Source organism: Microtus pennsylvanicus, chromosome 13 (assembly GCF_037038515.1).
Source record: "Microtus pennsylvanicus isolate mMicPen1 chromosome 13, mMicPen1.hap1, whole genome shotgun sequence".
Classification (NCBI taxonomy): domain Eukaryota; kingdom Metazoa; phylum Chordata; class Mammalia; order Rodentia; family Cricetidae; genus Microtus; species Microtus pennsylvanicus.
The window spans coordinates 54391449-54405176 of record NC_134591.1 but is presented as its reverse complement, the minus strand read 5'-3'; positions in this window follow the sequence as shown (position 1 = coordinate 54405176).

Sequence of the window (13728 nt, the reverse complement as noted above, 5' to 3'; positions counted from 1 at the left end):
AGGCTGGAAGACCAGGCAAGAGGGCTCCGAGCTGCTGCGAGTAGCTGCGGAGGTCCCAGTCCCTGCTGGGTAAAGGCTTTCCAATGCAGACATCTGGGGGAAGAGCACCCACACTTCTGTAAGTAGCCCCTCACCTCTGCTCTGTAACTAAGCCCCATATAATCTGATAGGTTTCCCAGAGTGAACTTTGGTAGAATTGTGCCTCAGTTTGTGGTTGGGGCCTCAGGAGAAAGGGTAGGCCTTGTCTGCATCTCACCTTGGGAAGGGATTTTAGCTACAGGGTCGTGGGGGCTGGGGAGGCGCATGGCTATGCACGTAGAAGACAGTCACTGAAAATGTGGGGAGATTTCACAGTAAACAGAAATGACTTTGAAATGTATAGACAGGTGCTCAACCTGTCTCATAACGAAAAATGCCAATCAAATGGAAACCAAGGCCAGGTGTAGTAGTGTGGTTTTAATTGCAACAAAGCCAGGATGATATCTGAGTTTGAGGCCTGAGGAGGTCCTTGCAGGGAAGTGAACCCTGCAAAGAGATAAGAATAAAAACCAGACTTCAGGGAGTCTAATAGCAGGTGGTTTATTCCAGATATAGTTAAGCCCAGTACAATTTGAAAAAAAATACAATCCCCCTTGCACAAGAAATCATAATTACACTGAAACTCAACTCAGGGTACGCGTCATTCCCTCTAAGACTTCTAGAGATAGGCCACCTGTACTAGCTTAAGGGCCTAAGGGACTGTCCTGGTCTCAATCATACAGATAGCATAGAGGCCATTTGGGCTGATAGCCATCTCTGGTCCTGGTTGTGGAGCTTGGGGAAGCCTCTGGCTATCAGGGTCATTTAGATTATCAGTCACCTCCAGTCTTGGTTGTAAGAGTTTGCTACGGTCTGGCTCAAAAGATAACCCAGAACACCAGGCTGTTAATCAGGTCCAGTTCTCAGCCTTCTGGATGGAAGAACAGGCTTTTCATCTTTCCCATTGGAAAGACAATCCTGTGTGCTTAGCATTCCTGGTTTCTCTGGAGATCTGTGGGCACAGGGACCTTCATGCTATGCTTCCAATAGAGACCAGTCTGGTCTACATAGCAAGATCCAGGCCAGTCAGGACTGCACAGTGAGACCTGGTCTGAAAATCCAAGGAAATCAAAGGGGGTTGATGGGGATACCAAGGTATCTTTCCTACTTCTCAGGGAAGCAAAACTGTGAACAGCTTAAAACCCACTGTTAGCAAGGCTCTGTAGACACAGGTATTCTCCTGTGTTCCTGGGAAGGGAAAGGAACAAAACAGAGCAGCTGCTACGGAGGAGAACCTGATAGAATCCACCGAGACTGTAGATATATTTGCCTTTTGAGCTACATTCTGTTCCTGAGAATCTATCTTGTGGGTAGATTTGCACATTTTAATTGAACATGAAAATATTTTGGCATTGCCTTCAGCAGTGAAGATACAAAGTATACCCATTAGTAGCAGTAGGTTTAATAAACTTCATGCCCAGCAACCAAAGAGTCTGCCGCTGCAACAAGGAGTCAAGACTTGGCTGCTTTTATGTCTTTGCTTTTCAACACTGTTTTAGATTTATTTTTTTATATGTATGATTATTTTGCCTGCATGTGTGTCTGTGCACCCTGCACATGCCTGATGCCTGTAGTGGTCAGCAAAGGGCAAAGTTCCCAGATTCCCTGAAACTTAAGCTACTCATGGTTATGAGTCACCACCCCGTGCTGGGAACTAAACCCATGCCTTCTGCAAGAGCAACAAGTGCTTTTACCCGCCGAGTCATCTCTCCAGCCCCGAGTTTTTGTTCTTTGAGTGTCCCAGCTTGGCCTCAAACTTTCTGTGTAGCCCAGGATGACCTTGAACTTCTGATCCTACTGCAACGACCTCGGTGCTAGGATTCCTGGTTTGCGCCACCACACCTGTATAGTGGTGATAGAGATGGAAGCCATGATGAAATGCCAGGCAAGCGTCCTACCAACTGAGCCTGAGTTTCAGCCCTTAAAGGCAGCAAAGGGAAACTCTGACAGCTAGTCTCCAGGCCACCCTCTCCCTCTTCTTGTTCTTTTCGTGTTCAGAGAGGCAGCAATGATGAAAATCAGGCTTAGTCGTCCCCCCCCCAACATGACAGACGCTATTGGTTTCTGCTACAAGTGACGACGACAGTGCCAGGCAGGGTGTCAGATTGGGAGCAGCCATTCAGAGGGATCTAGAGTTCAGGGCCAGCCTGAGCTACACAGTAAGACCCAATCTCAAAATGAGAGGCGCTAAGGAAATGGCTCAGCTGGTAAAGTGTTTGCCTTGCAAACTCAAGGATCTGAGCTCAATGCCCAAACCTGTGTTTAAAACAAAACTGGAATGGAGCGGACACTTGGAATTCCAACCTTAGGCAGGTAGAGACAGGCTCACTGGCTGGCTACTCTGGCCTGCTTTGTAACTTCCAAGCAACTGGGAGACACCTGTGGTTGTCCTCCCAGGTGACAGCTGCCCGGGGTTCTTGCTGCAGTGTAGCTGAAGTCTTGCCACTTGTGGGCTAGCTCTGAGCAGCCAGTCTGTACTTGGTTATACTAACAGTCTTCAGGTTTCTACAAGCTTCAGGAGGGTTCGGAAGAGCCCTGAATTTGCACCTTCTTCAGTCCCCTGTGCTTTTGCCTGCACCTGCTGTCCCCTTGCTCCCTCCAGTGAGCTCTCACTCAGTGCACTTTCTGTCACCACTGTGAGGGGCTGCCCTCTTACCCTGCAAGGAAAACCAGTGCTCCCTTGAGGCACCACCACCCCCTTCTCTGCCGCAGATGTGGCTAATGTGAGTTCCTCATTCAGGTCAAGGTAGCTTGGACTTCAGTTCTTGGCAATCCACAGCTTCCCTCTTGCACCATTTTAGAACGCTTCAGGTCTTGTGACGACATTTAGGAATCTTCCCTAGCCATGGCCAGCAGATAGACTGGACACATTCCCCAGAGAGTTTCATGCTCTGGCTTGGGTCTGCTGCCTCTAGGGACCATGCACACCTGAGCTAAGGTTGCAAGTAAAGGGGAAAGAGGGACAGCATGGGCAGTGGGTTTCAGCGCCCGGACTCTGGAATCCAGCAAGACCCTGTAAGCCACCAGCTGGCTCCGGAAATCTCGAGAAATAGACCCAGTAGGTCGTATCTGGCATGAAGTGAGGTCTAAGCCCCTGACATCCCACCACAGCAATGTCCCCTTAGCAGATTCCTGCTTTGACCACCTGCTCTCCATCACTCCCCAGCTTATTTCCTCTAGGTCCAAGCAACATGAACTATGGATATGATTCAATTGCTTATTAGTTTGTCTTCCTCATTAGTGGGAACTGTCAGGGTAGAATTTATTGTTAGTACTCATTACAGATATAATAATTTTACTTTTGCATTTATTTATTCAGTCAAGTAGCTGCATATACGTGCTATGGCGTGTGTGTAGAGAACATGCAGCTATCCTAGTGTAGGGCAGGAGAGACTAAGAGACTGTACTTAAGATGGTCTCTCAAGGTGTCTTCACCTGCCTAAGGCAAAGAGGACACATCTCATGGTGGTAATAGTGCTGCTTCCTTTGTTTTGTTTTTGTTTTTCCGAGACAGGGTTTCCCTGCGTAACAGTCCTAGCTGTCCTGGAACTAGCTCTTGTAGACCAGGCTGACCTCGAACTCACAGGGATTCACCTGCCTCTGCCTCCGGAGTGCTGGGATTAAAGGTGTGCGCCACTACCGCCCCGCGAGTGCTGGTTCTTAAGGGAACAGGGTGCTAACTGTGCCTGCAGAGAAGGGGGTCACCACAGGCAAGGACTCAATGGCTTCCTAAAGCTGTCTCTGCTTCAAAGTCAGAGCACACTGTTCTCAGGTCTGTGCAGCCTTCAGAGAGTTCCTTAAAGGGGTTAGGATAGCGCTGTCCTGAGAACTCAGACACTTGATTCCCCAGTGCTTGTTTCCCAAGAAGCATCAGTCTTCTATAACATACCCACAAAGGGGTGTGTGTGTGTGTGCACGTGCACATTTATGGATTGAGTCTTAAATATTTCTTAAAGGCTCTTAAGTGAAGAGCTTGGTTGCCAGCCTGTGGCATTACTCGGAAATGGTGCGACCCACTGACGGGGTAGGGGAATGGAAAGAGCGGTGGCCACATCACAGCTGAGCTAGGACTGCTGAGAAACTAAAGAAAACGTCCAAAGGCTTCATGCCAGGCACAAGGTTTATTGAAACTTATGAGGAGAGGAGGGAGGGAGCTGAAGCGGGAGAGAGAAAGACTGCCCTTTGTTCCTCAGCAGTCCTTTTAGATTGCACTTCTCGCCACAGGAAGAAGAGAGGAACTGTGTTTGGCTGCATAAGCAGTGGCATCATTAGCTTGCCAGCTTGTCCTCGGATGACCAGCATTCCAAGGAAGAGCTAACTTAGCCTGTGTGGGGAGTCGGCCCCTCTTCTAACAAAGCTACTCACCTGGTTCTTGTAGGGTGGGAGAACTTCCCTTTGCCGGACACTCAGGTTTCCTTGAGGGGAAATGAGGGACGCCAGCCCTTTCCCCTCTGCTTACTGACTGCCAAGGGCTCTCTGCCACGTATGCCACCCAACCCGAGGTCCCAAAGCAGCAGAGCCAAGAGATCTGGGACTGAGCGCCAAAGCAAATCATTCCTTTCCAACCGGTGATCTCAGCGTTTTATCACAGCTACAGAAGCCGGCTAAGGCAGTCATGTGAGCTCAGTGTCCTCTGGAGCCGGAGAGAGAATAGCTTATTTCTGCTCTGTTAGAGAGGCCACAGGAGGGAGCGAGGATGCCGCTCAGTTGGTAGAGGCCTGCTTAGCCATGCATGGAGCCCTGGGTTCAGTTCCCAGCATCATGGAAAAACCAAGCACTGTGGTGTCTATACTGGGGGGACAGAGGCAGAAAGACCAAACATGCAAGGCCATTGTTGGCTTCATTCTGAATTGGAGCCAGCCTGGGCTACATAAAGACCCTGTTTCAAAAAACAAAAAACAAACAAACAAACAAAAACAAGCCAAAACAAATCACAGAATGTAAGTGTTTAGATTTTCCAAAGAACTATTTGACATGTATTTCCTACCTCCAGATGAACCACTTCAACCACCCGCTGGCTATACATGCAAACGATCGCTTAGTCTACCTGCATTACTGTCTTCATTTTAAAAATAGTTCTTTTTTTTTTTTTTTTTTTTTTTTGGTTTTTCAAGACAGGGTTTCTCTGTGGTTTTGGAGCCTGTCCTGGAACTAGCTCTTGTAGACCAGGCTGGTCTCGAACTCACAGAGATCCGCCTGCCTCTGCCTCCCGAGTGCTGGGATTAAAGGCGTGAGCCACCACCGCCCGGCAAAAATAGTTCTTTATTTTAAAATTTTAACAATTTAAAATTTTAAAAATATTTCATTTAAAAAATATGATTGAAATTCACATAGCGTAAAATCTGCCATCATTTTTATTTTCTAGCTCTGCCTCCCAAGTGCTAGGATTAAAGGCACGCACCACCATCGCTTGGCAAAATCTGCCATCTTAATCATTTTCAGAGTCCAGTTCACTCCGCTGGTGTGCAACTCCATCTGTAACCTTTGCATCTCATAGAAACTGAAGCCCCCCCCCCGCCCCCAGCATCGCTCCTTGTTCCCTCTCCTCACAGCTCCTAGCAACCACTTGCTCTAAATATCTCACTTAGTGGAGTCACATTGTACTTGCCTTTTTTTCTCTCCCCCCCCCCCCTTTGGATTTTTCGAGACAGGGTTTCTCTGTAGCTTTTTGGTTCCTGTCCTGGAACTAGCTCTTGTAGACCAGGCTGGCCTCGAACTCACAGAGATCCACCTGCCCCTGCTCCCGAGTGCTGGGATTAAAGGCGTGCGCCACCACCGCCCGGCTGTGCTTGCCTTTTTGTTACTGCTTATTTCGCTTTACAGAACATCTTGAAATCTTAGTTGCACACTCAAATGTGTCAGAACTTCTGCTTCACAACTGAACAGTGTCCTATTCTGCGGACATCTCACCTGGCATATTCCCTACCTGCCGATGGACACTTGGATCTTGTCCATGTTTTCTATATTGTGAATGGCTCTACTGTAGAACTTGAGCATGCAAATATCTCCTGGTCGTACTTTCAATTCGTTTGAGTATCTGCCCAGAAAAAGAATTGCTGGACTCCATGGTAATAAAACCATTCTTAATATTCTGAGAGTCTATCTGCCATACTCTTTTCCTTTTAATAATTCCCACCCAGGAGGCGCCAGAGTTCCGATTTCTTTCAGGTCTTGGAGTGTTTATTATCTTCTGTGCATTGACAGCGGCCCTCTTCGTAGGTGTGGGGTCCTGTTTCACTGTAGTTTTGATTTACCGTGCTCTAATGAGCGACGATGGGCACCTTTGCACTGGTAAATGTTTTTTGCTAGTTTTTGAGACAAAATCTTTTTTTTTAAATATTTATTTATTATGTATACAATAGTTTGTCTGCAGGCCAGAAGAGGGCACCAGACCTCATTACAGATGGTTGTGAGCCACCATGTGGTTGCTGGGATTTGAACTCAGGACCTTTGGAAAGAACAGGCAATGCTCTTAACCACTGAGCCATCTCTCCAGCCCCATTTGAGACAAAATCTTGCTATTTATTTTGAGATGGAGTTTCACTATGTAGCCCTGGCTGACCAGGAACTTATTCTGTAGACCAGGCTGGCCTCAAACTCACAGAGATCCACCTGCTCTGCCTCCTGAGTGCTGGGGTTAAAGGCGTGCACAACCATGCCCTGTTCCATTTTATTCTCTTGAAATAGGGTCTCTTACTGAGCCTGGAACTCACTGGCTGACCAGCAAGCTCCAGCCTCCACACGCACACTATGGCACATGTGCGGATCTCCCCCCATATACACAAATACATAAATGTAAAAAAATTTTTTAGAAAGATCTCTAAGGGGGCTGGAGAGATGGCTCAGCAGTTAAGAGACTGGCTGCTCTTCCAGACAACCCAGGTTTATTTCCCAGCACCCACATGGCATCTTACAACTGCCCTAAACTCCAGTTCCCAAGGGTCCATTACCCTCTTCTGGCTCCAAGGGCACCAACAAAGCATGTGGTGCACAGCCAGAGACACAGGCAAGTTACTCACACATAACTAAAACAGTCTCCAAGATAGTACCCAGCACTGGGAGCATGAGATCATGAGCTGCTAGGATAACCTCCCATCGCTCGCGCGCGCGCGCACACACACACACACAAACCATTCTCACTAGGATGAAAACCCACCCATGCACCCAAGATCAGATCCTCTGGAGCTTTGACACGTCTCAGATCAGGAAAGGGAGGGGCTTTTTATTGACAGTATCTGTTTGCTAGTGTTGGTCATTCATGCACTCATTTTGCAGGGCTGGGGATCGAACCCAGGGCCCTGCATATCCTAGGCAAGCATTCTACCATTAAGCAACATCTCTAACCACAAGAGATACTTTTATAAAACCCATAAGAGAAATGAAGCTTTGGTTGAGGGGATGCTTTCTTTTTTAAAAAACAGGGTCTTAAGTAGCCCAGGTTAGGGCAAACTTTCTATGCAGCTGAAGATAGCAATGAACTCCTGATCTTCCAGCCTCTACCTCCAGAGTGCTGGGATTGCAGGTGAGCTCCACCATGCTCAATCACAGGGACTGATATATTATCATTGTTATTATCTATTATTATTATTGGTACAGGATCTCACTCTGTGGCCCTGGCTGGCCTTGAACTCACAGAGACTCTGCCTCTCTCTCCAGAGTGCTGGAATTAAAGGCACATCCCACCACACCTGGTTGATATTGTTAGGACTAGCCTACATTTTCATTCCTAGATCCTGGAAGATATTCTTTACCAACCTATGAAGTTTTGAGGCAAATAAACATACATTAGAAAAAAATCCAGACTGTGGGCTTCAATTCTACCCCCATACAACAGGCATCAGCTAGTGGGCCACTGTGAGGCTTTATTTATAAAAGAATTGCTTGCCTCTCTTCCTCAACCTCTTTACAACTGGCTCACACGGTTATTATTGGCACAGGCGTTGTTCTTATGTGACAGCCCTAAGTGACTCACTTTTGGAAGGTAGTGGAATCTTCAGTGATCCCTTGTCTCTGGCAGGCTGCTCCTCCCCACCTACTGAACCCTCCCTGCATGCCTAATCAGGCAGTTTTTTGCTTGGAAACAGAGTCTCACTATGTGGCCCTGGTTGATCAAACTCCCTATATAGACCAGGCTGGCCTCAAGCTCACAGAGATCCACCTGCCTCTGCCTCCTGAGTGCCGGGATTAAAGACGTGAGTCACAACATCTAGTCGTGACCAGCCTGCTCTTGTCACTGTCCCTTACACCACTCAGGTCTGTGGCTAAACTATGGAAACTGTTTACTAGTGATAGCTAAATGTGTTAGTAAGTTTTTAAAAATTTATTTGTGTGTGTGTGTGTGTGTGTGGTCAACTTGAGACAAAGTAGAGGCATTTGGGAAGAGGGAACGTCAACTGAGAAAATGCCTCCATCAGGTTAGCCTGTAGTGCATTTTCTTGATTGCTCATTGACGTTGGCAGTGCCACCCTGGGCAGGTGATTCTGGGGTGTACGAGAAAGCAGGCCGAGCAAGCCATGGAGGGCAAGCCAGTAAGCAGCGCTCCTCCAGGGCCTCTGCTTCAGTTCCTGTCTCTGGGTTCCTGCACGATGGACTACTAACTCCCCAAGTTTCTTCTGGCTGTAGTGTTTGCCACAACTGTGGAAAGCACACCTCGCGCACTAGGGGAGGAAAATGCAGGCGTCTCTGTGCTATGCCTGACTGTGCTCAGGTTTCCTGAGCAGGCGCACCATCTCAGCACATTCTGGGAAGGATCTAGAAGTCACCTGGCCATGAAGATATTCCCACTTTGACATTCCACCTCCTGGGGGAAGACAAGTTTCCAACATTCTCACCAGAGCCCCAGTCCTGTCCATGGCTCCTGACCAGGAACGCCCTGAGCACAGGGTTTGGAAAGGATGGCACTCTCCATCCGACACCATAGACTCCTATTTGCAGATGGCATTTTAAAAATAGACATTGGAGGTATAATTACAGAAAATGCGATGCATTCTTTTTTGTTGTTGTTTGGGAGATAGGGTGTGGCTATGTAACCCAGACTATCCTTGAACACTTGATCCTCCTGCCTCAGTTCCCCAAGTGCTTGGAATTATAAGCCTAAACCAATACACTTAAGTTTACTAATTGATATCACCCCCCTGCAGATTAGCCTTGAATGTTCTAGAATTTAATATCATGGTATTTATCCTTTGTGTCTTTGCTTTCCTGCAGGTTTTGTTGTTGCTTAGCAGTTCATCTTTGTGTTGCTTGTAAGCAATAGTGTTAAACAGTTGCCTGAATCAATATGCCACAGGTGGCTTTTCCCTTTGCACTCGTGGGTAGACCTGGCAGTTACGTACTCGTGGGTAGACGTGGCAGTTACACACTTGATCTGCTGCTTCTCCCAATCTATCCTGCATTACCTGTTCCTCCATGGTGGCATGATTCCTTTAAGGTAGTATGGTTCCTTGAAGGCAGTGGTTCTCAACCTTCCTAATGTGATGGCCCCTTAATACAGTTTCCCATATTGTGGTGACCCCCACCTGTAAAATTATTTTGTTGTTACTTCATAACTGTCATTTTGCTGCTGTTGTGAATCATGATGTAAATATCTGGGTTTTCCGACAGTCTTGAGAATCGCTGCTTTAAGGCGCTCTTTCAGAGAGAGCGTGAGGTTTTGTCAGTAGATGGCGCTGCAGAGCCATCGCTGGCGGCAGGATCTTGACTTTCCCTTCCTGGTTCCAGGAAGTTCGTTTTACTTTCCTTCCTCTAAGGCAGAGAGGCACCTGCCTGGGATATATCCGTTAGTGTCCTGCCCTAGCTGCGTGTACCCCTCACATTAACACCACAAAAATATAACCCTAGCCCAGAGCCACCTTGAACAGTGCTCCAATGAGGACACTGCCCATCTCGGGGCTTGCTCAGCCCTGCTGGCCCTGACACCCTTGACTCCTGTGGGTCAGCTCCCAGCTTCAGCTGACCAGCATCCACTCCATCCCTCCCCACGGATACCAGGCCTTGCACCACTCCGTCTGCAAGTTGTTCATAACTCTTCTAGAAAAGAGTCCCTCCTTCCAGTCTGCTTCTTTGGGTACCCTCCCTCGGCTTTGGGATAGTCATCAGATCATTTTGGGGAAAGTACTAGGGATTGAACTCAGGGCCTTGTGTGCTAGGCAAGCTCTCTACCACTGAACTACCTCAGGCTCTTCCAGTTCCTTTTGCTTCATAACTGCTCCACTGCTAAATTTTTATTTTGTCACTTATCTTTCTAGAGACAAGGTCTTACCATGTGGCCCAGGCTGGCCTTGAATTTACCATGATTCTCCTGCCTCCATCTCCAAGTTTTTGACTTACAGGCATGAGCACCACACCTGACTAAACTGATCATTTCCTTTTTTTACATGAAAATTTCCCTATTAAGTTGCATATGATGTGGTATCCCTGGTTTCAGGTTAAGTTACATATTGAGTTCCAAGCTAGCCTGGTTCACATAGTGAAAACATGTCTTTAAAACAAAACAACCAAAAACAAACAAAACAAAAACCCAAACAACAACAACAAAAAACTTACCGACTAGTGGTGGTGCATGCCTTTAATCCCAGCACTTGGGAGGCAAAGGCTGGCGGATTTCTGAGTCAAGGTCAGCCTGGTCTACAAAGTGAGTTCCAGAATAGCCAGGGCTGTTACATAGAGAAACCCTATCTTGAAAAACCAAAATCAAACCAAATCAAACAAACAACTTAACTAATTCTCTAAAGGAATTCCCTCTTTAAAATTATTATGTGGGTTCACTATTTGGACTGAAGGTTTAGAGATTGGTACTGTGTCCACTTAGGGCTTTACTGAATGAAGCTGCCTTGAATGTCCTCACCTCTGGGAAGATGTATGTTTTCATTAGTCCTGATAAACATTGCATAATGGAGTGGCTGGGTCCTGGGATGGGGCCCACCTCACAGAGTTCATCTCTGTGAGGGACTACCAAGCCGCTTCCTCAAGTGGCTGCACCATCTTAGAGTTCTCTCAGAAATGCAGCTCTGTGTCCTATCGCTATCAGGCTTTTCTCCAAGCAGCGATGTGGGCATGCAACGCCTTGATGACAAACGCCACGGATCCTCTTCTGTGCTTATCTGTGTAGTTTTGTAACCTGTCTGTGTAAATCTTTTAGCCTTTGATGCGTCTCATTTATTTATTTAGATTTTTAAGACAGGGTTTCTCTACCCCCCCACACCCAGAACTCACTCTGTAGCCTAGCCTGCCTCTGCCTCCCGAGTGCTGGGATTAAAGGCATGAGCCACCACCTGGTAGAGAGAAGTTTTAAAAAGTCTGTGTCACCCATGACTGACTCATCCTGTGGATCCAGTGGGCCAACTCCTCACACTGGCAGCATCGTTTGTTGAAAAACAAAAACCTGAATCACTTGGTAACGTTGTCAAAAATCAAGCTCGTATATATTTCCTGTATCAGTCTCAAAAAATTGATCTTGTATAGATTTCTTCACTCTTCCACCGACCCTGTAACTCTTCTTAGAACACAGTCTCTGCCTTGCAGCATGAGGACCCTGTTAGCTACCATTCTCCCTCTGTGACAGGACACCTGCAGAAGGGCGGGAGGGTTGGCTCAGGGCTGAGGAACTCTGGGTGATGGGCCAGAGGACAGACACAGCTGCAATTCTCAGTGTCCACATGATGGTTCACAACCTTCCGGCACTCCAGTCCTGCAGTTCTGATGCCCTCTTCTGGCCTCCTTGGGTACTGCAAGCACATGGTGCACAGAAATACAGCCAGGTAAAACACTCAGACACATTTAAAAAGAAAAGATTTACTTTGGTTTCTGGTTGAGGACTTCCACAGTCCATCACAGCAATGGGCATGGCAGGGGTGGGCACACGGCGGGAAAGCCGTTCGACAGCTGCTTGTTGTATAGTTCTAGTCAGGAAACAGAGCTCAACAGAAACGGGGTGGGCTCTGACCTAAGCTCACCGCCTTCCTCCAGCAAGGCTCCACCTCCTACACAATCTCCCAGCCATGGCCATCAGCTGAGGACCAAGCAGCCCATCCAACTGTCCTTCTCCTGGGCCTGGGCAATGCCTCAGATGCCACCCAGGCCTGACGACCCGATGTGACCCCCACATGAAGTCAGGAGAGGTCCTGACTCTACAAAACTGTCCTTGCAACTCCATGCATGCTGTGGCGTGGGTGCCCACCCATCACACACACACAAATTACAAATCTAATTTATAAAAGAATGCGTTCTTTTTCAGAATTGCTTCAACTATTCAAGATCCTTTGCACTTTCTGTTTCTACAAAATCCTCCTGAGAGTTCTATCCAGAGTACACCAAACCTAGAGATCAATTTGAGGATAACCGACATCTTCTTTTAAAAAGAGCCATTTATTTTTATTTTATGTATGGGTGTTTTACCGGCATGTATGTCTGGGTGCCATGAGTGTGCAATGCCCCCAGAGGCCATCTGCTCCACAGCATTGGAGTTACAGACGGTTATGGGTGCTGGGAATCAAACCCAGGACCTCTGGTAAGGCAGTCAGTGCTCTTAAGGGCTGAGTCATCTCTCCAGTCAGAAATTACACATTTCTCTCAGCTGTGCCACGTTCCAGTGCAGAGTTCTTAGAAACATCCTGTGATTGTTGCACGTGTGTGTGGATCTGTGGGCACGCCAATGTGCCATGGTGCACACAGGGAGGTCAGGGGACAACTTTGGGAGCGATTTTTCTCCTTCCACCTTTTATAGAGTTCTGATTAGGTCACCTTGGAGGAGGGAACCTCAGCCGAGGAACTGCCTCCATTAGAATAGCCTGTGAGAGTGTCTGGGGATATTCCGTAATTGTTAACTAGTGGAGGAGGGGCCGGACCACTGTTGGTGGTGATACCCAGGCAGGTGGTCCTGGCCTATAGAAGAAAAGTAGCTGAGCAGAAGTCAGAGGAAGCAAGCCAGTAAGTGGCCAGTAAGCCCCACAGTCCTCTGTGGGTCCATCCTCTACCCTTGTAACTTCAAACCACCCCTCTCCTCCCCTGGCTGTTTCCGGTTGTGGTGTCTACCGCAGCGATGGAACACTAACTAAGACACATAGGTCTGGGGATCTCACGCAGGTCATCGGACATGCACAGCAAGTGCTCTGGCCACGGAGCCATCTCACCGCCCTTCCCATTTTCTAAAATTAATTAGATGCGATTATAAAATGGCATTGTCTCACTTGGGAGGCAGAGGCAGGAGGAGGATCACAAGATTGAGGATAGCCTGATCTATATAGTTAGTTCCAGACCAGCCTAAGCTACATTGGAAGATCCTGTCTCAAAAAGACCATAATTGGAGGTTTCTCTCCTGCCCACCAGTTCCTGAACAGCCACTCCGAGGCTTAATATTTAATTATAAATGTTTGGCTGATGGCTCAGGCTTATTACTAGCTAGCTCTTATGTTTAAATTAACCCATTTCTACTCATCTGTATCACCACATGGGTGGTGCTCTGGCATGTTGTTCCTTAGGTGGCTGAATGGCATCTTCCAGATTCTGCTCTTCTTCTGTATCTCCACTTGGATTTCCCTCCAGCCTGGCTTTATCTTGCCTTGCATAGGCCAAAACAGCTTTATTTATCAACCAATGAGAGTAACATATATTCACAGCATACAGAAAGACATTTTATAGCAAAGACAATAA